Genomic DNA, 23,474 nt, shown 5'->3' with positions numbered 1-23,474 from the left:
GCGTTCGCCAGCTCTGCGTGGCTGTCAAGCAAAGACGAGTTCCCAAGCTGGTTTGTGACTCTGCCAAGTTTAAAATTGGCTTGTGTTATCCTGCCCCGTCTGCCTTATAACGCGGGAGTTCTGGTCCACCGTAAATACAATGTATCTCTTCTGGACATAAATGTCTATTTTTCCTCCCTCGTAGCCCCAGCGCGGTGGCTCACCTGTAAAATGTTGAATCGGAAAACCGTCCACGCCGTTCTGTTCGAGTGCCGCTTCTCCTTCGTTCGCACTGGTTTTGTAGATGATTCCGCAGCACGCGTCTTTGTTTGTTGTGGATTGGACACGCTCGCTACTCGCTTTTCGATCAATGCCGAAAATGTTGAAGCTGACAGCGTCTGCGCTGGCCGTTCGGTTGCTGTTTCTTCCTTTGTTAAAACTGCATTGCAATTGGTTTGAACAGTACAATGTTCAGGAAGGAAAAAGACACTGCAATGTACAGCGAACTTCAAGAATTGCTAAAGAAGCAAGAAGATTTGGAAGACACTGAGTAAACAGTGAACCTACTGTTTGCTTGGGTCCCCGTTCAGGGTCCACAAACAGATTGTGTTTACTCTGAGCATGCTGCTTTCATTTATAGGACCCAGGAAGGCCCTGGGTCTTTGTTGTGTATGTGGTGGGGGCCGCTGTTGTCGCAGCCCCAGGCCAGATAGCCGACTGTCTGACCCCCAGGTGGGGGCAGATCTTTGAACCTGGGCCCTGCCTGATGGTTGTTTCCTTATGGCGCTTAGCACCTTGCTTTTGGAGGAAGGGTGCGATGACTGTTCGCACCTTACCCTTCCGTGGCTTTTGTGCTGCCGAGACTGCGTGTCTCTGTAGCTGGGGGGAAGGAGAGGAGCAGGCGTGGGGTTTTGGGGCTGCCCCTTTCCCAGCTGCCGATGGTAACAGCAGTTACCCTGCCTCGCTTGTGGGATGCCCATGCAACATTGTCCAGGACCATGTTCATTCACAGCTATGCCAGAGACATGCATTAAAGGTATGTTGAAACTGCTCCCTGCTGCTATGATTGTTAATGAGCAGTTAGTATCAGGATCTGTCAGTGAGAAGGTATTTGACCCTCCCACAAAGTGGCCTATTCAATCTGTGACATCTCTTTTAGAAACATGAGAAACTGATGCTGATGCGTCTTGTACACTGGTTCAACAAAGGAACGGGTCTGGTCAAAGGGATCTAATGATTCCTACCAGAGCAAACGACGCAGACTTTCAGTTCAATAGTAAAATATCAAGCAAGAAAAAAAAAAAACAGACGGAAACAAGCTTTGATGCAAAGAACTTTGGACTTGTCATTAAGAAAGTCTACTAGGGACACCAGTAAGCACCTTGAATCGCAAGAAAATTCGAAATCCTCAGGAGTCATACTGGTTACAGACTCCCCCACAACAAAAGAGGCTATAAAGAAACCCTGTATAGTTAGCTTGCAGGATAACACCATTAGACAGGATGTAGAACTGGATAACTTTGGATACACGCAGGGTGAATCGAATTTGTCTGATGTTCTAAAAAATAAAATAGTAACAGACAGAATAGACATGAATTTGAAATACATAGAAATGGGAATGTTGGACATATTTGACATCTTTAAAAACCCTGCGGCACCCTCCCGCACCAACACACCAACATCTGCGGCTATAGGCCCTTTAGAAACACCTAAACCTTTTGGGTGCCTTAGTCTTGAAGAGGCACCCAGGCGCAAACCTGTTAGTAGCGTCCCAGACAAGACTGATATGTGCAACACACAACTGATCACACACAATGCGTTCGACTCCGAAAAAATACAGACAAAGAGCACAATGTAGATGGTGCTTCCACTAAAATATTGAGCGAAACGGCCTCCACAACTGGGGGCATTGATAAAGTGGTGACTGCTCAAAAGAACGATAGTTATAATTTGCTGTCTGATAACCTGCTTCTCTCTGAGACTTTTGTTTGATCAGTGTTAAAAGACATCTTATGCAAGAAAATTGAAGCCGAGGTAATTACAGCCAAAGAGAACATGATTAAAACTAGACTCAATGACTTAAAGGCTGGCAATGACAGTGCTGGCAATAAGGCTGGGACAGTCGACATGATGACAACACTGTTGGAGGAAAAGAGTCTTGGTGGTAAAAGTGAGTACATAGTAACGCAAATCTGACTCGATTGTAAAAGAGTCACACATTTCCAAATGAACACCATGAAGAGTATCTACTACGTCCAAAGTTTCCTGACATACCGTGCTTGACGTTACAATATGTACTTCATACAGAAGGACCTTATTCATTGAACCATCCTTACATTTTGAGTCTATTTGGTGAAATAGTGGAATTAAGCCTAATCTCTTCAACTGACATTAAACTAGTAGAATTAATCCATCCGCGTAGATATGACTACGTGCAACTGGTGATACCTTCTCCACTAGTGCGCGCATTAATTATTAGAGAAGCAAGTTCCTTACAGAAGCTAGGGTTTGATGTAAGTACTTATCAAGACCAACGATGGGGGGGTGCTGCAGGCTACTAAATACCCACCGAATAAGTATAGTAAAGACGCAGGCCTAGAAGGTAAAATAACGACTCATGATGAGGGCACTACTTTAAAGGAGATGTATGAATTATGATCTCTCGCCGAGTCATTAAGAGACTCAATATCTCAGTTAAGAATCACGAATAACTCACTTTAGCAATATTGAACACTACAACATAGTGTCTTGGAACTCGAGAGGTCATACACATTTAGCACTAAATATTAAAGTATGCAATGATACGGAAGCTTTTGATTTTGTACTGATTCAGAAGTCTTGGGCTGGCGGTCAATTTATCTGGAATGGCTATGTAATACTAAGTCTCCCTGCCATTTGTGCCTCAAGAGGACGGCCTACAGGTGGATTGGTTTTAGCATTTCGAAATAATCAGGAAATCTCTTTGTTATCTGAAAAACAATGGAATTCCTCTGCAATAATTTCTACTTTTAATGTTACAACAAGGAAAGGGATTGAAGCTCTAATGTTGGTAAATATGTATTGGAATAATGCAGATTGTTCGGACATGATGTTAGTAAAAATGCTTGAAGATCTAAACATCATGTTTGAAGAATGGTTTGATTTAAAGCCAAAGGGTCTAATCGTTGTGGCTGGAGATTTAAACGCAGATTGTAACCAAACCCACTGTGAGTCCGAGTGGGCTCTAACCTCATCTAATGCTCATGGTACTAAAAGCGGCAACAAAAAGTACAGAGGTGCCTTATGGCTATTATTTGCCAGAACCTGGGGTCTGGTGAAGCAGTTCGATGAAAAACCCACATGGCAGGCACGAGGAACGTCATCTACTATTGATTATATGTTTGTAAGTTCACAAATCTGTAATAACACAAAAAATATGAATGTTCAAATTAACACCCATAGCGATCATGCCATGCTATCAATTGACTTAATGCTTGAAAAACAGTCAGGAAATCATAATGTGTTTTGCACCCCAGTCATTGCAAATATGAGCGGGAATAGAGTTAAATGGAATGCCAATAAGATTGATAAAATGAACAACTTGTTATTTCAAGACTTTAATCATAGATCACTGGAATCAAAAATGGAATTGTACTCAGTTGAGCATTTTGGAGTAATGCATGAGACTATTTTGCTTAGTTTCTATGAACCATTGGGACCTGCAGCATCCAAGGTCACAAGGCATAGACACGCTTTTGATCGAGCTGTAAAAGGGCGTAGATCATTAATGTCCAAAGAATTAAGAGACATAAAAAAGCGAAACCTACCTGAAGTAGAAATTAAAGAAGAGGTTAAAAGGTGTCGCCAACGGTACAAGAATTGGAGGTAGCAACATCGGGCAGCTCAACAACAAAAAGATGGCGAGGCCATGCTCGAAGCCATGAAAGTAAACAATTCAAGGAACTATTGGGCTCTAATTAATAGTACCGAGTCGTCTCAAGCTCAAATAACCATAAATCCAATAAGTCAATTAGTATGTTGTGATCATTTTAAGAATTTATACTGTCCTCCCTTGAGGCCCTGGATGGTTCAGGCCTACGATTCAACAGAATGGGTGCTTGATGTACCTATTGACAATTTAGCTAGATGTATTCGTAAAATGAAATCATCATCCACACCTTGTCCGAATAACTTGTCCTATGTAACTCTTAAGCAGAAAGTTTACTTATGGTCACGGATACTTAGTGTATTATTTACAAACGTGATCAATACAAAGAGAATGCCCACTTCATGGAAACTTTCGTACATCATTCCAATATTCAAAATAGGCAATCGTCTGAATCCTACAAATTATCGCCCGATTTCACTTTTGAACGTGGAGGCAAAAATATTTGCTTCATTGGTGCTAAAACGTCTAACAAATTGGATTGATGAGAAAGGTGTTCTAGATTCTAGACAATTTGGATTTAGAAAAGAGATGGGGACAGATGCCGGGGTTCTCCTTGTTTCTATTCTCCAAGTTAACGCTAGGTGTATTGGTCAACTGCCTCTTTACGGTGCATCAATGGACCTGTCTGCCTCCTTTGATATGGTCAACAGGCCTATACTGTGGCAAAGGCTAATTTTATTGAATATAGACAAAAGGCTACTGGACATATTGATACATCTTTGCTCCAATACTGTGATGAAAGTGAGGTTGGGCTTTGACGGTCTGATGTCAAAAGAGATAAAAGCAGAGAATGGTTTAATGCAAGGCTGCTCACCAGCTGCTATATTATTCAATCTAAATGTGTCCGGTGCTCGCAAAGTGTTTTCTGCAAGTTGTTTAGTAGCACCTAAATTGGGAACAATGGCAGTAAAATGGGTAGCTTATGCAGATGATTTTCTGCTTTTTGATAAAACGAAGATTGGCCTACAAAGATTGATCGACACTTTTACAAATTTTATAAATGATCTGAAGCTAAAAATAAACCCACAAAAAAAAATAATAATAAATCTGGGCAACACCAACAAGTAATGTGCGAAGCCATCCTGGCTAGTCGAGGGTGCAATAATTCATCTTCATAAATCGTTCCGTTATTTGGGGTATTCCTTCTCCAGCTCAATGAACAAAAGCTTTATGAAAAACAGCCTAAAAATGAAGGCTATCGAGGCAGCAAGGCAAATGCGGGTCATTGAGACTAAATTTGGAAAGTTTACTATGTCAACTTGTAGGGATGTTTACATCATGAAGGTGATGCCACGACTTGCTTACGGGTTTGAATTTTTGGCAGAAAATATGGTTACTTACTTAAGAACTATTGAGGCAGTTGTATGGAGGAAGGTACTGTTTTTCCTGCCGAAATGCATACCAATTGAATTCATTAGGTATGAGTTTGGTCTCTGATCCCTGAAAAGCCTTTTGGATTGTAAGAAAACAAAACAGCATTATACAGGAAATGTGTATTAAGTGAATGTAACTCATTATATGGTTTATGTAATGATAATGTCTCGGAACCATTCATGGTGAACCTGAAACGTGATGTGGAAAATATATTAGAAGGTATTGGAGTCTCAATGACATGTTTAATTGTAAAACCTTTGAAAGTTAAGAAGTTGATCAAAGCATTTGATTGGGTCAATAATAATGCAGTAATACTAATTTGCAGATTATATTACCATACTGTATCTGCATGCAAATGGCAACCTGTGCCATAGAGTTATCTTGTGCAAAACCCATCACGTTACTTGAGAAACAATATGATGAGATTTAGGTTCAACGTGATGTATACGAATGAAATTCGCTTAACAAGTGACCTAATACCGGATAATCAGAAAAGTTGTCGTTTTTGTAACACTGAAGGGGTAGTTGAAACCTCAATGCACTTATTATTAGTATGTCCCACTTTAAGTAAGGAGAGGCTCGAATACTTCTCCAAATTTGTGTGTGACACATCCATGGTACAAAGAGACGTGATTTGGTTCGAAATGTTACATGGCACATCTATGTCTGTAAAGATTAGGGTGTTTCAGTTCTTGAAAAACGTCTGTAAAATAATATAGGAAATTTAATTGTGCCCAAATGTGAGTGACAAACAATTGTAAAAGGGAAAGACTTTGTAAGATTGTAAATGTCGGTTTACTTACTCATTAGGTATGTTATCTACAGTGGCTATGGTTATCTATAGTGTTTTACCTGTATGACTTATTTCTGTATGATTTCAGTGAGAATTTTTAAAGATCAATTGTTAGGATTGACAAAGTTGATTAAGTGAATGTAAAAGCTTACGCAATTGTAAAAGTGTTATACTTCATATTTTGTAAGGTCGTAATTGATGGTTTACCTACTCAGAAGGTATGTTTTAGGATTATTGTTTTTCTTTATGTTGGTGCTAATGGTGGCTTCCATTGTTTTATTAGTATGCTGTAATGTTTTTTGATTTTAGATGCAATGCTCAAAGCTCAAATGTTAAGATTGTTGTTTCTGAATTGATGGACGAAAATGTTTACGTGGATGTTTTAGTGTCATTTCAATTAATTCATTTTAAATTTCTGTTTGTTCAAATTTTTGTAAAGGTTTTTTTTTATAAACCAATAAACAATAATAATAATAATGTCACCCTCTTGGGTGACTCTACCTTGAGGCACAGTGTAATGACACCTGTTGGTTGTCTTGTCGCACCTGAGATGGGGACACCCTACACAAGGGGAGGCTTTCTGTCACGCAATTTGCACTAGTCCCTTATCCTAATGTACAGGAGCCTTCTCTCTTCAACTCTTACAGCCACCATGCAAACACACCCTCCCTGGGATCCTGCACGTATCTCCCGCCCAAATCAGCCCCTTGAGCCAAATTAATCTTCCCACTGTCCAGAACAGACCAGGACATTCCATTACATATTTTGCCAGCCTGTAATGAGGAAATGCCATCTCTTTCCTGAACTGAAACTAAAACTCTAATGGAACAATGTCAACCACTCCCAGGGAAAGGAGGCCCCTCCTTTCCGGAAACCGGCCCAGGAAGTGGGTGAAACGCGCTACGCTTATCACGTGTCCCACTTTCACTCTAGCAACTCCCAGAGATGAATTACACCAGAATTTAGCAAGGGTCTCTATGCAGAAGGTGTCACTCCCCACCCTGTGAAAAGATGTGTGCAACCACAGCAAGTGTGAATGTTGAACTGTTTTGAAAGCCATACTCGTTTAGCTGACAAAGGCACGTCTAAAGTTGTACAGCATATATATATTCAGTAAAAAAACTTTGTTAAAGGGACGTTATGCTTAAGTTGCGCTACTAAAAACCTATGAAATTCAGTGAAAAAACTTTGTTAAAGGGACATTACGGTTCCAAGTAAAACCGAAAAACCCCTGAAATTCGCCAGTTATGGTAAGCTAAGCAACCATAATTCGCGCCACCACAGTCCACTGCTAAGACTTCATAGGTTTTTAGTAGTGCAACTTAACCATAACGTCCCTTTAACAAAGTTTTTTTACTGAATTTCATAGGTTTTTAGTAGCGCAACTTAACCATAACGTCCATTTAACAAAGTTCTTTTACTGAATTTCATAGGTTTTTAGTAGCACAGCTTGACAATAATATTCCTGACTTCATGTACATGTAACATAGAACATACTGAACTCCCGCTACTGAATTTGATGTCTGCAAACTTTTCCTATGTCCGCAGACAGGCGCCGACAACAGCAGCACTACTCAAAAAGTCTGGGGGGCATCTTAAATTGTTATTTCTTAACATATGAACACTGCACAAGTTCACAAACCAGCACACATACACATTATATGTAGTCATAAATAATAAGTGTAATCCATATATGTAACACATCAACCATTTATTTAAATACAATATGTTCTAAAATGGAATACACCAAAAGAAGAAAGATAGGCTTCCAACATGATTACCTCACAGAAACTGCACAACTAGGAGCAACAGCAGAGCTACAAACCAGTAAGAACACACCTTACCAGAAGCTAGTAAGTGTACTTCATTTTACTCATATATTTCAAAACTTTCTGTAATAGATAAAAAAAGTGATATATTTTTTTTTTTCTCACAGAAATGTCTAGTACTCTGGAGTGGCTAGAGGAGAATTTCCCACGTGAGGAAATGTCTGAAGATAGTGAACCTAATGGTAGACACTTTTCTATATAAATCAATTAATAAAAATTATTGTATATACATTTAACATACACATATCTTTTGTACAGACCATATAAACATTGAAAATAGTACACAAAAAGTTTAAACAATTTGAAAAACATTGTGGAGGATCACTTGAAAGAAAAAACTAGATACCATTGCCCCACATGTACCTGTCCCCCTCACCATATCCCAGTCAATTATCCCCAAACCCTCTCCATGAACAAAAACGTTTTGATGAGACTTCTATCCCTTCTTCACCTCATATGAATCCTTTTGAAACCCCCAATTCTCCTGTGTTTGTCTCAGTTTCTGCTTCATCTTCTCTGTCATAAATTTAACATCCATATATAATAAAGTAACATTATTATATTGTGTCCTAATTCATTTCTTTTTTTTGTTTTTGTTTAAAAGCAGTTGAGGTGTCCGCGGACGGTGCAGGTGTCAGGAATGTTCGTAAGCAAACAAAAAATGGGGTCAGCCTAAGGACACTATACCTGTCCGTACTGTTCGCAGGCAAGTTGTAACTGTTCCAATAACAAACCTGGTGTTCGGGATGTCCGTAATTAATCAAAATGGAGGTGTCCTAAGGACACTATGCCTGTCCGCATTGTTCGCAGGCAAATTGAAACTGTTCTAAGAACAGAAGAGGTGTCCGCGATGTCCGTAATTAATCAAAATGGAGGTGTCCTAAGGACACTATACATGTCCGTACTGTTCACTTGCAAGTTGAAACTGTTCTAAAAACAAAAGAGATGTCTGGGATGTCCGCAATTAACCAAAAGGGAGATGTTCTAAGAACATTATGCCTGTCAATAATGTTTGCAAGCAAGTCCAATCTGTTCTAAGAAAACATTCGGTGTCAGGGATGTCCGCAATGAAACTAAAATGGCGGTGTCCTAAGGACACTATACCTGTCCGTACTGTTCATAAATAAGTTGAAACTGTTCTAAGAACACAAGAGGTGTCCGGGATGTCCGCAATTAACCAAAATGGAGGTGTTCTGAGGACACTATACCTGTCCGTGAAGCAAGTTGAAACTGTTCTAAGAACAAAACTGGTGTTCGCAATATCGGTAATTAATCAAAATGTAGGTGTCCTAAGTACACTATACCTGTCCGTACTGTTCGCTGGCAAATAGAAACTGTTCTAAGAACACACGAGATGTCCGGGATATCCACAATTAATCAAAAGGGAGGTGTCCTAAGGACACTACACCTGTCCGCACTGTTCGCGGGCAAGATGAAACTGTTTTGAGAACGCTCTCGGTGTCCGGGATGTCCAATTAACCAAAATATAGATGTTCTAAGAACACTATTCCTGTCCGTACTGCCTAAAGAACATCTATGCACATGCACACCACAACCGTAAGTTCGATGAACATTGCGCCTGTCCGTTACTGTTTGCGTCGCTTGTGTCGCACTTTTAATTAATTTCAGGATCCGAACATTGTCCGTAGAACACCCACGCGCATGCGCACAACCGTTCCCGTGCAGCTGATGTCCTGCGAACACCTCTTCCATTCGCGGACATGTTCGTGGTGCCATCATGTGACCGCACCCACGCTGAGCGTGTGTCCTGAATTGCGGACACTGTCCGGGTCCCCGAACATTTTAAAAGTACCTTTTTCGGGCAATCCACAGTATTTTATACTAAAAATGCACCAAAGCACATGTCCCAGACAATAACCCTGACTTTGCACATATTTTTTAGAACTTTTTTGAGCCCTTTTGGGGTGTTCGTTCTGGCCGAGGACAGCGTGGCTGTCCGCGAACAGCGCACCAGCACCTCTATAAAAGGCACAACCCAGAGCTCATCCTCATTATGTTTCTGGCTACCTTACAGAACACAGTGCATTTTGCCGCCAATTTTTGAAGATTTTCTTCTGAATCCTGATGGCATCCATGGCTCCTCTACTGCCACCTGGTGCTACATCTACCTCAGCACCACCCCCAACCCCTCCACCACTACGACCTCCCCAAGGGCCTGAAGAGGGGAACAGGCGTGAGGATGCAGCGGAGGATGAAGAGGATGAGGTAGTGGAAGTCCCTACTACCAGCCCTCGCCGTGAGTCTTGGGTGTGGCGGTTATTTACCATTCATGGTAACGTACCCAGGGTGCGTGCGAACCAAGTCACCTGCAACGAGTGCAAAATGGTACTGACTCACGGGAGGCCTGGTTCGTACAGCTTTGGTACGACTACTATGAAGCGTCACCTAAAGTCATTCCACGGTAGGGCCGTTCGTAAGGTTGTAACTTGCAACGAGCGTAGTTTGAGTTCCTCTACTTCATCCTCTGATTCCGCTCCTCTTACCACAAGAGACACTCCTGTGGGAGAGCGCATCCCTCCAGCTGCGTCACAGGCCATTCACAATGCTGATGACCCTTACCTTTCGAAAAGTAACAATTTTGAAGTGCTTTTGAGACTCTGGTCTCAGAGCACGAGAAGAATTGCTCCCTACCTAAATAAGGCCCACCCTACATCTTCCTCTCTCCACCCGCTCTTTGTTATCCCTGTGGTTGTTGTGCCCCCTTACTCTCCTTTCCTCTCCTCTCCTAGTGTGTCATGTGTAAAAAAACAAAAAAAAATACAAAACAACAAAAAATAAAAAAAAGGCTCTTTTCAGAGCCACCTTTCACAGTCAAAAAATAGAAGTGGGAAATAAACTGAGCATGCTACTGTTTTTTTTTTTTTTAGAAGTCTGCGGACAGTTCGCGAACATCAAAAAAAATTGGAGTATTGCCCTATCAAAATTATTGCACTTTTATTTGGGAGGAAGTGGTGGCTCTGAAAAGAGCCTTTTGTGGTATTTTTTGTATTTAAAAAACTTTAAAAAATCAACAACTACTGCAAAAAAGCTGGCTATAATTTCACAAAAGGACGTAATGCATCTTGTACATTTCTCAGAAATATCTGATTACCAGCATAAGTAAGATGGACTCCATCTCTACCAAAAATGTTTGTGCTACGAAAAATAATATTTTCATTGTGAAAAGAGGACATGCCAACATCTCTCAGAAAGGTACAAACAGCCTTATTGACATTACGCCTCGCTTTCTCCATTTGTGGACCAAATGAACAAGAACGCAGCCACATTTGTCTTTGCGCAATACGAGAAAAAATCTCTTGGGAATTTGGAAACATATCGATCACCTTCCGAAGTCCTTCTTTCATTGCAAATTGCAAAGAAATTCCTGACACGTGTCCCAAACTGTTCCCTCCACAATGAATTATAATTATGTCTGGATGATGCTCTGTCTGCAAACTAGCACAGAGAGGTAGCAAGTCTAGCCACTTCATTCCGCGTACTCCATGCCAGTGCACTTCCATATGAGGGAATCCAAGATCTGCAGCTACTCCACAGCGTTTTGCATGTACCTCCAACCAATGTATCCATGAATCTCCCAAAATCCAGACAATCTGTTTTCTGTCTTCTTACACAACACACCCACCAAACTTTACTGACCAATCAATTCCTCTGCTCATTCTCATTTTTATACCTCTCCACCCCAAAATCCCTGTATGTAATTTGCGGTGTCCGCGGACTTCCGTTATGTCCGTGTACATATCGTAATCTAGAAAGTCCTTCTACCATGTCCACTTCGCTCTCTGTGCCATTCCCTCATTGGATACAGGTAAACAGTCACACATCCATCCACCAATCACATTCAAGACCTCTACATCTAACTGCATCATCAGAGTTCAGCACTTCAAATGTACTGTAGATTACTCTGAGTACAAGTTTCATATCATTGGAAAGCACCTACTACAAAAACTACTGCACAAGTCTCCAAGATGTTTACTTGCAGCTGTATGCATATCCACATGCATGGATACAAACAACAGGTATGCATTTTTTCTGCCTAGTACAAATACAAATCTTATGAATGCATATAAACAGTGTAACTGTCACTTAATCTGTATAACCTACAAAATAACTGTCATTTTTCCCATCCACTATAATCAACTGTCACTTCCAAACCTGTCTGCTATCTAAAAAATATTTTACATACACAGCTATCGAAAAAGTTATACACAGTCAGTATAAGGTCAAGCACCTTCAAACACTCACAAACATAAACACTAACATTGAAAAACTCCCAACTGCAATAACACTACTACCTGTACATCATATCCTTCTGATTCATTACCCACACCTTCACAAATGCATACATTCAATGCTTTTCTATAAACTGTCATTACCTTGTAAAAACTGCAAAATAAGTATATCATTATTTCTTCTATCTCCTAACATCCAATAACACAGTCTTAAAAAATCAAGCATATTTCATACACTTTCTGTTCTATTTATTTGCATAGCATGTTCAACTAACATAATGTAAATAAAATATGAAGGCTGCACATAGTCAAAGGAAACTACATACTATATACACACACAATGACTAACTTCTTCTTTGCTTTAGAATGACAGTGAAGAACATACTCCTGAAAAGCAGCAGAATCCGAAGTACAAACAACAACTCAGAAGAAACCTAATCTTTCCACACAAAAAAAGTTAAGTACAATACTCAATACTGCCATAATATAATTACTGTTACTCAAACACACTGTGTGGTTGATTCATGGTATTTGTGCACCAAAAAAGCACCATTCTGTCCACAAATACCCATTTGTTAAACAGGAATTTGCAGACAGAATTCTGCACAAATCCCCATTTTTTCGGCGCACAAATGACATAACTCAGCCTCTAGAATGTTATTATTGCAGAACAAAGTACTGTTTTAATCCTGTAGTATTAGATTTAGTATTTGTGCTTCTCCTCACCACTAGCTTTCTTTCTACTGTCATCTGAACCCCAGTATAGTAACACACAAATAGAAGAATAGCCTCCACACACCATTTCATACATCTCTACCATCATACTCAGACACTCACGCACACAGCACACAAGCATTGCAGAACAACCCAACCCATACCTTCTTTATTTTTTTCAACAGACCCCAAAGAATGCCTACCAAAAAGCAAGTCCGTAGAAAACAACGTAGAAGTAGAGCAAATGAAAAAAGAAGTTATCAAAATAAGCATCCATCTCTAGCAGAATTTGTACAAAAAGTTCAAACAAAACAGCTAATACAGTCATTTAGCAAAACTAAACATGTTTCCAGTACAGAAACTTTGCCTCCTCTATCAAAATGTAAAAGGAAACAGAAAACGATTTTCAAGAATTCAGCTACCACTACTGCTAAAACTACTCCTATAAATCTTGATATAATGGCAAGTAAAAATACCCCAAAAAATATTTTAGCAAAAATGTTTCGCCACAGAGTCCTTCAAAATCTTATAAAAACAGGAGAGAAATCATACACAATCCTTAAAACCTACCGTAGAAAATTAATATTAGAAGCCTTGATAGACAGTGCAATCCTACTCAAAAGAAAATTATTTATTTAAGTGTTAAAAAGAATGAGACCACTAACAAAACTAATTAGTAAATTACAAAAAAGACTTCTCAATAAACGGAATGTCAACAAAAATAACTTCTTAAATATCTTTGGAGGTGAATGGAGTCACACCACAAACACAGAATCATATTTTAATGAAGAAGCATACAAACAAAAGCAAACAAATACGATTGCTATACATAGCAGTGGACACGGTTATGAAAAAATTAATAATACCATAATGGAACAAGAAATACTGCTTCAAAAATATCCCCTGAAAACTCAGAATTACCTCTCCCTTCGACTGGACGAAAACATCCAGTATAAAAATGGTCCTGCACGTCAATGTGTAACATTCCCAAAACATATTTCAAATATTTACGCCAATTTCTCAATCAATATGTGAATGGCAAAGACAAAATCAAAATGAAACTGCTGCAAAATATGGATACCTGTCCAGTACGTAAATACATAGGGCTACAAGGAAATTCATTAGCCTGCATTTCAGGACCAATTTGCAAAAGTGCCTTCCATCATATCAATATGATATCAACTCATCATCCAACTATAAGAAATCTAGTCTATAAACTACTATGCCAAAAGTCCTGCATTAGCACTAGCCAATTTAAATAACTATCTTCTACATGGTACAGCCAAAGAACTACTTGAAGAAATTGACCATATCCAGGAAAAATATTTTGCAAGTCAAAGCCAATTTCTAAACGCAATACCTTTGCATTTACAACAAACTAGCAACAATTGTACACATGGCAACCTTCTACTACACACATACAAAAAAGAAATACTAAAATTTAAAAGTACATCTGCTGAAATACCAAACCATGTGTGTGTGTGTTGCCACAGAACTTTTTATAAAACGAACACAAAAACTATAGACATAACATACAAAATAGACGCCAATAAAGATTCTAAATGGTTTGAATTAGCCTTCGACCATGCACCCAATACTCTAGGCCCTGGCAGCAACCACCACAGCATATCACACCCATAGATCACACCCATAGAATCAAACATTTTTAAGTATGATCACACCCATACAATTAAACATTTTTAACTAGGCCTCATGGCATTTTTAATGTCTACGGACAACTTGGATGTCCTTAGAACAGTTTCTACTTGCCTGCGAACAATACGGACAAGTATAGTGTCCTCAGGACACTTCCATTTTCATTTATTTGAGGACATCCCGAACACCACGTGTGTACTTAGAACAGTTTCAACTTGCCTACGAACAGTACGACATCCCGAACACCATGTGTGTTCTTAGCACAATTTCAACTTGCCTGCGAACAGTACGGACAGGTAAAGTGTCATTAGGACACCTCCATTTTGATTAATGGCGGACATCCCGAACACCAGGTGTGTTCTTAGAACAATTTCAACTTGCCTACGAATAGTACGGACAGGTAAAGTGTCCTTAGGACACCTCCATTTTGATTAATGGCGGACATCCCGAACACCAGGTTTGTTCTTAGAACAGTTTCAACTTCCCCGTGAACAGTACGGACAGGTATAGTGTCCTCAGAACACCTCCATTTTCATTTATTTGCAGACATCCTGGACACCGCGTGTGTTCCTAGAACAGTTTCAACTTGTCTACGAATAGTACGGACAGGTGTAGTGTCCTCAGAACACCTTAATCTTCATTTATTTGTGGACATCCTGGATACCGCGTGCACTCTTAGAACAGTTTCAACTTGCCTGCGAACAGTACAGACAGGTATAATGTCCTTAGGACATTCCCATATGGAACGATTACGGACACCAAGGACAGCGCTACTGTCTGCAGACACAACGAACACAACAGCGGTGCCTACCACCTAAATAGATAAAATATTCGAACCATCTCTTACCCCCTCACCATCCCCAAACAGTCTTACAAAACAACACACTTGCCAAAATTGTATTTCCCCACCATTTGACACTGCGCTGTCCGCGGATACAAGATGGCAGGTGTTTCCAAAAATCTGACGCACTTCACGCTCTTCACCATCCAATCAGCGAACACGTCACATGTTTGCCGACATGACGCAAGCCGATTAGCCAATCAGGACACTGTCCGCGGACCGAACAGGGAAGTGTGCCTACGGACCGAACAACGATATCACAAATTTTTGTTGACCTTCTTTTTGGTCATTTTTTTTAAAACTACTGGAAGGATCTTCACCAAATTTACAAAAGCACGCTTTCGAGACCAAGTCGCTGCTTCTGGTCCAAATTTGGTGAAAATCCGTCCAGCGGTTTGGGCTGTAGGTGTGAGTTTTCCCCCATTCAGTCTATGGGAAAAAAGGCATTTTCGACCCCCCCTATAACTTTGCCCCCCCCTGGACCAAACCTCACCAAACTTTGCAAAATAATTCAAAGTGGGCTATATACTTTGCAAAGTTTGGTGAGGGTTCGTCCAGGAAGCACAAAGTTATAAGCCGCCCAAAAAGTGCTCTTCCTATGGAAACAGCAACTTAACCATAACTACACGGCCACTACCGTGGGCCGTGTAATATATATATATATATATATATATATATATATATATATATATATATATATATATATATATATATTTCTGAGGCTTGTGGAATCTGCTTAGATCACATGCTGTGCATAGGCCGACATCTAGTGGAAGCTGCGGAGTATTACAGTTTGTTTTTCGAAGTCGAAAAATGGGCGTCGACACAGGGCGTGCCAGTAATACTATCCCTAGTGTGACGTCCCCTGTACCCATGATCCCTCACGCGTCTAGGATCCCCAGATTGTTTTTTTCCGCCATTCTGGTCGGAAGCACTTCATCGGAGTTCCCTGGCTTTGCCATATTTTCACTCTAAACTAATTCTAATTTGCCCCGTTTGGCCAACCTTTCGTCGATCAACATCTCGACGCCGAACCGGGGAGGAGATCAACGTCGAATACCCGACGGATTGGGCCTTGAGGCTTCCGCCTCGGCTCGGGCCTGGGCCGCTGGCCTCGGCCCTACAAGTAGGGAGAGTGGGGGTGGTACACTTCCACACTCGACACCTTATTACCTACACACACTTGCCCGCTGCCCACAGGCGCGTATGGAGGGTACGCCCTTTCAGTTTTGCCCCAAGTGTAATAAGAAATACCCTTGGGTAGATAAGCACGCTACGTGCAACCTTTGCCTACCCAGAGACCACCCCGAGATGGGTTGCAGGGCCTGTAGCAGGTTTAAGGCAAAAACTCTTAAGGACCGCTCCACCAAGCGTTGGGCCCACCACGCCAAGCTAGCAGCTATGGAGGCGGAGGGTACCTTCAGCGACGGCAGCGACGCCGAACTTTCGGACGGCGAGGGCACCAAGGCGTCGAAGGACAGCCGAACGCACGTCCCCGGCCTCGGAAGGTCGTCCGTCCCGGCGACTATGGGGAAGTCCCCCGGCGACAAAAGCGTTACACATACACACGCTAAACACAAAAAATCCACCCGAGATTCGACGTCGTCGAAACCTCGGAAAGAGGCACAGAAGGAGCGGTCCGAAAGGACGTCCTCTGGGCGGTCCCGGTCGAGGTCGCCGCACGACGTCAGGCAAGCCTCCACACTTGCACAGAGTGCCTCGACAATTAATATCCCGGAAGATCAATCGTCCGGAGACGAACACGACTTCCACCCCCAGACTGCACCCCAGGAAAAGGGTACATCACTTGGGAGTAAAGAGGGGCCAGTTTCGAAGGCTAGTTCGAAAGACAGGGATTCCACCTCCGATCCTCGACGCCAGGCGTCGAAAGATAAGGGAAAGGGGAAACACACTTCCACCCACGGGGAAGGGGGTAAACAGCAAAGGAAACAACCCTTGCAGTCCTCCACTACAAAAGAACTGACCAAGTCTTCTCAGGGCCAATCCATAGAAAGTCCCAGCAAGGTCACCCCAAGCTCAAAACTCTGGTCATGCGAGGACATTGACAGAGTAATGTCAAGGATGTCTTCCTTGGCGAATTTTTTCGAAAGACACCCTGAACAACTCCTAGCTTTAAACCCTCAGGAAGATTCTCCCTCAGGGTCAAGGGACCCTATCCCCTCAAATAAAAGACCCCGGGTCGAGACACCATTTAGGCCTTTAGACCCCATCGAGGTCCAACCCTATTCTTACCTCTTCCCTACAGACCAAGGAAACTCTTCCCTTATAGAAGGTCAGGAAATTGACACGCCAGAAGATCCTGCAGGATCAGATTATTACGGCGAAGACGAAGACGAGGATGAGCCAGAAAATAGCCCAGATATTTTCAGAATGGACTCACCAGTCGAAAGGGAAGCCCCAGTGTCTGACTCCCCAATAGATAATCAGCCCCTCCTGAATGAACTGCTCTTTCGGGCAGCTAACCACTTCCACATAGACACACAAGGTGTCCAGGAAGAAAGGGACTTTGCGGAAGAACTAATAGGGGAAAGGAAGCCAGTAGCCCAGACCATTCCCATCCTAAAATCTGTTCAACGCAGAATAACACCATCCCTTGTCAACCCAAACCTGACAAGACCTGTAAATCCGAGAGTGGAGAAGCTGTTTAAAGCAGCCCAGTCGGACCCCCTATATATTAGAGGTCAACTTAAGCCAGACTCTCTAGTAGTAACCAACACCCGCAAAAGAGCTGGTACACCATTATCTTCCTCTGAGGCTCCCCCCGACAAAGAAAGTAAAAAACTTTATGGTTTTGGCAGGAAAGTAGCTTCCACGGCAGCCTACCAAGCCAGAATCGCGAATTCCACCACACTGTTGGCTAGCTACAACTGTCACCAGTGGGAAGAAGTGGCAGCACTAATAGACTCTGCTCCCGAACCCCTTAAAAGCCAGCTAGCTCGCATTTGTGCGGAAGGAAGGAACGTGTCAGGCTGCACTGTAAAAGCAACTCTGGACGCCGCTGACAATGCGGGTAGACTTATAGCAGAGGGGACTGTCATCAAAAGGCATGCTTGGTTGAGGCAGTCGGGATTCAAAGCAGAAACACAAGCTGCGCTCTTAGACAAACCAGTGGAAAGTGATCTCCTGTTTGGGAAGGCAGTCGAGGACGCTCTAAAAAACGCTAAGGAAGAATTCGACACCCTCAAATCCCTTGGCCAGTTAACTACCAAACCACCTAACCAAAGAGGGAATGGCAATTTTCGTCGCCCCCGCGGCCAAAATTCCAATAGAGGAAATAGCTACTCCCACACCCAGGGTACACAGTGGAACACCAGCTCACAACAGTCTACCCAGGCGTATGGTAGGGGTAGTAAAAGAGGACGTGGTAGAGGCAGAGGCAGCCCCAGTAAAGGAGGAGGCACGCCTCCACCAAAGCAGTGACGCTCAGTTCAGGGTCCCTTCCCATGCAACCCCAGTAGGGGGACAAATATCAAGTTTCACCCAGGCATGGGAAGGGATAACATCCGACAGATGGGTGCTGTCAACAGTATCCAATGGGTACTGCATAGAACTACTGCAACGTCCCCTAAACCATCCTCCAAGACAAAAAGTCCACTCTTTACAACATCAGAAGATCCTCCTCGAGGAGATCGCCATTCTGCTAGAAAAGGACGCGATAGAACTCGTCCCGGGACACCAGGTAAACAAGGGTATCTATTCAACTTACTTCCTTGTGCCAAAGAAAGATTTAACAATGCGCCCAGTTTTAGACTTACGGCCTGCCAACAAGTATGTCAAGCCCCAAAAATTCCGTATGACCACACTACAAGAGGTAATCCCACTCCTAAAAAAGGGGGATTACATGGCAACCTTGGATATGAAAGATGCCTATTTTCATATTTCCATGCTCCCGGCGCACAGAAAATACTTGCGCTTCAAGGTGGACAGTCGCCACTACCAATTCAAGGTACTGCCCTTCGGGATAGCTTCTGCACCAAGGGTATTCACCAAGGTACTGGCGGTGGCAGCTGCACACCTACGCAGGGAGGCAATCCCAGTGTACCCTTATCTGGACGACTGGCTCATAACGGGGGAAACCCCAGGAATCTGCAGGTCAAACATTCAGAGGACCATCGACCTCCTCCACGAATTAGGCTTCTCCATCAACGAGAAAAAGTCAAGTCTGGTGCCAAGCACCTCAAAACAGTTTCTAGGAGCTATCCTAGATACTCAGAAAGGATTGACCTTCCCTTCGGAAGAAAGAATTCGGAACATACTTCTGCAAATTCCGCATTATCAGTCAGGTCAACAGATAACAGTACGCAAAGCTATGCGGTTACTCGGCATGATGGCGTCATGCATTTACCTGGTCCCCCACGCGCGTCTGCGCATGCGTCCCATGCAGGAATGGTTGGCGAAACAGTGGTCTCAGGCAAGTGGTCAGTGGGACGATCTAGTGGTCGTTTCGCCAACACTCGTACAGAACCTACACTGGTGGACAAGAGAGAATCTCGCAAAGGGGAAACCCTTTTACGATCCCGAAGTACAGGCAGTGGTAACTACAGATGCATGCCTGACGGGGTGGGGAGCTCACCATCTCCACCACACAGCTCAGGGTCTCTGGTCTCACTCAGTAGCCAAGAACCACATCAATCTGCTAGAGCTTCTGGCAGTATTCCGAGCGCTGCAGGCGTTCGAGCCCCATCTACTAAACTTGTCGGTGCAGATCAGGACGGACAGCACGACAGCCATGTTCTATCTGAACAAGCAAGGAGGGACTCGTTCGCCAAATCTGTCCAAGCTTGCCCAGAAAATATGGAGATGGGCACTCAGACGGAACATCTTCCTGTCATCGCAACATGTTCCAGGGGAGCTCAATTCCCTAGCGGATGCTCTAAGCAGAGACTCCCTCCCAGAAGAACACGAATGGGTCCTTCACAAAGACGTAGTAGAAGATCTCTTCTCTCAGTGGGGTTTCCCCACTATAGACCTATTCGCCACAAGCGGAAACAAACAATGCCCAGGATTTGCATCCAGGTTCCCACAACCGGACTCCCAGGGGAATGCCCTGTGGATGAACTGGTCAGGGATGTTTGCGTACGCTTTCCCACCAACTCCTCTCATCAGGAAGGTGGTGTACAAGATGAACAAGGAATCGATGACGCTCATCCTAGTTGCTCCCATGTGGGCGAGACAACCATGGTTTCCACACCTACGCAGGATGGCGGTATGCGAGCCCATCAGACTCCCAGCCTGGTACAACCTTCTGTCCCAGCAACAAGGTCAAACAGTGCATCAGGAACCCAACTCTATGAACCTAGCAGCATGGCTCCTGAAGTCATAGAGTTTGGACATCTCAAATTACCACAGAGGTGTATGGACATTCTAAAAGAGTCTAGGAAACCAAATACAAGGCACTGTTACTTTGACAAGTGGAAAAGATTCGTTATCTGGTGCCAGAGTAAACAAATCAACCCGGTTGATTGCACTCCTTCCAACGTTGTAACATACATGCTCCACCTGCTGGATGCAGGGTTGGTTTTTAACTCTCTGAAAGTACACCTGGCAGCCCTCTCAGCCTACACCACATCCCATAACAAGGTTTCGTGGTGGAAAGTACCAGTGGTTAAAGCCTTCATGGAAGGAGTAAAGAGACTTCACCCTCCTATCTCGAACCCACCGCCAGGATGGGATCTCAATGTGGTGCTATCTAAGCTCATGGGGCCCCCCTTCGAACCCATGCATAAAAGTAGTCTCAAACACCTGACTTATAAAACGGCCTTCTTAGTAGCCATTACCTCCATAAGAAGGGTCAGTGAAATTCAGGCTCTGTCAGTGCAAGATCCTTTCTTTACTATCCACAAGGACAAACTGGTTTTACGCACACACCCTAGATTCTCACCAAAATTCATATCCAAGTTCCATGTAAACCAGTCCATCGAGCTTCCGGCTTTCTTCCAAAACCCACAAAGCTCAGCTGAGGTGAAACTACACACCCTAGATGTGCGTAGGGCGGTCTTATACTATGTAAATAAAACCAGACCGCTAAGGAAAACAGATCAACTGTTTGTCTCCGTAGCTACAGGCAGAGAGGGGGATCGCGTCTCTAAGGGCGCTATCTCAAAGTGGATTATCAACTGTATACAGCTGTGTTACTCTATTTCTGAAAAAACTCTGCCTTTTACGCCAAGGGCCCACTCTACCAGAGGCATTGGGGCCACTCTGGCTTTCATTGCAAATGTTCCCCTTGACACCATTTGCAAAGCAGCTACTTGGAGCTCTATTCACACTTTTACTCAGCATTACTGCATTGACACTCATTCCAAGGCAGATACACAAGTGGGACAAGCGGTTCTAAGACACCTGTTTGCTCATGACCCTTCTCACATCCCACCTCCTTCTTCTGGTACTGCTCGCTAATCTATGCACAGCATGTGATCTAAGCAGATTCCACAAGCCTCAGAAGGGATACATTACTCACCGTAATCGTATTTCTGATGCTTGTATCTGCTTAGATTCACATGCGACCCACCCTTCCTCCCCTCCGAGAGAAGGCGCATGGTTGCTTGTAGTCTTACCTTTCTGTCTATCTGCTTGGACTATCTGTACTCACGCTACTCCTCATGCTACCTCATGTCAGGAAAAACACAATCTGGGGATCCTAGACGCGTGAGGGATCATGGGTACAGGGGACGTCACACTAGGGATAGTATTACTGGCACGCCCTGTGTCGACGCCCATTTTTCGACTTCGAAAAACAAACTGTAATACTCCGCAGCTTCCGCTAGATGTCGGCCTATGCACAGCATGTGAATCTAAGCAGATACAAGCATCAGAAATACGATTACGGTGAGTAATGTATCCCATATATATATATATATATATATATATATATATTCAGTGAAAAAACTTTGTTAAAGGGACGTTATGATTCCAAGTAAAACTGAAAAACCCCTGAAATTCGCCAGTCATGGTAAGCTAAGCAACCATAACCCGCGCCACCACGGTGCACTGCTAAGACTAACACCCAGAACATCAAAGATGACATCACAAATGTCATTGATGAAATCACTGATGACATCACATGTGCATTTACCTTTCATGAAAAGTCTGTACATGGGATTCTTATTGTAATGTTAATAAAAGTAGTGTCAAGGATCATTGGAATAAATATCATGAGATACGTAGTGCATGAAGCAATGAATTAATCCAAATAGCATTGTATTATGATTTTTCTTCCAATATCCTAAGGTACACATGTAGTAACATAGGCATAGTTTGCAGGAGACATGATGTAGATGCAATATTAATAATCTTGCCATGTTAAATACTAAAATTATAAATGCTTTCTTATTAGAGTTTTATATACTGTGAAACATTTAATAAGTACCTAATAAAACCCACTTACTACATTATTGCATTACTGCACACAAAACACAAACAGACAACTACACATACAAATATGAGCATATACAGGGAAAGTGAAGTAACCTAACTGATTATCTTCATGCACAGAAATGATTGATCTGCTTCAAAGCTACTGCTTCCCTATGTATAACTATCACATATTGTGACTAGGCCCTAAGGAAAGTAGTGTAAGTGCAATGTGTACACATATGAATATATCCAGGGAAAGTACAGTAATAAAAAAAACAACAGAGCTATAAAACAGTGTTGATAACCTTACTAATCTTCTTCATTCATAGAAAGCATTGCTTTCGTCCAAGTCTGTGTTTTCCCCTTTGTATATGTTTCATATGCTGTGAGTGGACCCTAAGTGAATTACTGTAAGAACATATTTGAAGTATAAGTCTACAAATATAGTACTTTTTGAATTTTTAGTTCCTGACTGTTACTGGCCTAGATATATCAGTAAAGGAAAAAAGAGTGAGCCAGACATGTGATGTCATCAGTGATGTCATCAATGACATTTGTGATGTCATCTTTGATGTCCTGGGTGTTAGTCTTAGCAGTGGACCGTGGTGGCGCGAGTTATGGTTGCTTAGCTTACCATAACTGGCGAATTTCAGGGGGTTTTGGGTTTTACTTGGAACCATAACGTCCCTTTAACAAAGTTTTTTCACTGAATTTCATAGGTTTTTAGTAGCGC

The 23,474-nt window shown here is 42.4% G+C and overlaps 1 protein-coding gene across 1 annotated transcript in view; it reads left to right on the top strand.

Moving 5' to 3' along the window:
* The window catches only part of LOC138468137 (spermatogenesis-associated protein 7-like), a 1,832,011-nt gene that overhangs the window by 268,585 nt on the left and 1,539,952 nt on the right, over window positions 1-23,474 (top strand). The window lies entirely within an intron of this gene.

The sequence above is a fragment of the Ambystoma mexicanum genome, chromosome 4q, assembly GCF_040938575.1.
Source record: "Ambystoma mexicanum isolate Mex_15411 chromosome 4q, UKY_AmexF1_1, whole genome shotgun sequence".
Lineage (NCBI taxonomy): Eukaryota > Metazoa > Chordata > Amphibia > Caudata > Ambystomatidae > Ambystoma > Ambystoma mexicanum.
The sequence above is the reverse complement of the archived record's forward strand: the minus strand, read 5'-3'. Positions and strand labels throughout refer to the sequence as shown.